This window comes from Microtus ochrogaster, chromosome 1, assembly GCF_000317375.1.
Source record: "Microtus ochrogaster isolate Prairie Vole_2 chromosome 1, MicOch1.0, whole genome shotgun sequence".
NCBI lineage: Eukaryota > Metazoa > Chordata > Mammalia > Rodentia > Cricetidae > Microtus > Microtus ochrogaster.
Genome location: NC_022009.1, coordinates 86,828,331 through 86,829,580, shown reverse-complemented (window position 1 = coordinate 86,829,580; position 1,250 = coordinate 86,828,331). Strand labels below are relative to the sequence as shown.

Here is a 1,250-nt window from a genome sequence, read left to right as displayed (position 1 = left end):
GACTTGCCTAGCATGCACAAGGCACTGGCATTCCTAGTATCACATGTGTCTTAGGGTTTCCATTGGTATGAGGAAACAACATGACCACAGAACTCTTATAAAATAAAGTATTTAATTGGCAGTGTCTTATAGTTCAGAGGCTTAGTTCATTATTGTCATAGAATTGATTATGGTGGTACTCAGGAGACATGGTGTTGGAGAGAAAACTGAGAGTTCTATATTCTAATTGGCAGTCAGTGGGAAGAAAGAATGACACTGGACCTAACATAAGCTTCTGAAACCTCAAAGTTTGCCCCAGTAACATACTTTCTCCAGCAAGACCACATCTACTCTAACAAGACCATGTATCCTAATGTTATCACTTTCTCTCAGTGTATGGGGGCCATTGTCATTCAAACCATTACAACATATATGCATGCACACATACACACACAAGCACAACCCTTTATGCAGGGTCTTACTATATCTCCTCACATGGTTTGTGTAATTATCTATTTTGTCCTTGTGTAGGGATACTAATTTCAATTATGAAGATTTTGATCTCACATTCTAATAAAACCAAAGATTTTACATTCTTGTATTTTAATATTATTTCCTTGAGGGGTATAGTTTCAGTATATGAATTTTAGAAGGTCATGTTATAGATAATGCCATTCTATGTTCCTTACCTTTTAAATTTTTATTTGCTTATTTAATATATGTCAAAATAGGTCCTCTGTGGCACAAATAATAAAAACCAAGAGATAGATACTTGGATTGAACCTGATGATTAGAGAAAACAAGAAGTTAACCACCAGGGAGACCTTTTACCTCTATAAAATCTTCAGACTCAAAGGGTGATCCTGCAATGCTCTCCACCAACCTCAGACTCCAGATTCCACCGAGTTCCTGTCTCTTCCCCCTTATAATCCTCTCTCTGCTCAGTCCTATTGCTCCTGTCTCCACCTCCCTAGTCCTGGAATAAAAGGTGTGTAATCCCAAGGTGTGGGATCACCTTAGTGTGACTTCTGTTACTCTTTAAGACAGATTCAGTCTTGTGTTGGCCACAACACAGAGATCAGTCTTCCTCTGTTTTCCTGTCTGCTGGGTCCAGGTATAAAACATGTGCCACCACTCCATGTCCTGCATGGATGACTGTACAGCTGCTTTGCCCTCTAATCTTCAGGCAAGTTTTACTTATTTAAACACAAATAGAATACCACTATAGTCCACAGCATGCAATTTGAGATTTAAAGCCAACGTACAGGAGT

General features: G+C 38.8%; 1 protein-coding gene across 1 annotated transcript in view; it reads left to right on the top strand.

Annotated features, from left to right (window-relative positions):
- The window catches only part of Naaladl2 (N-acetylated alpha-linked acidic dipeptidase like 2), a 1,189,909-nt gene that overhangs the window by 1,105,356 nt on the left and 83,303 nt on the right, over positions 1-1,250 (top strand). The gene's annotated exons all lie outside the window — the stretch shown is intronic.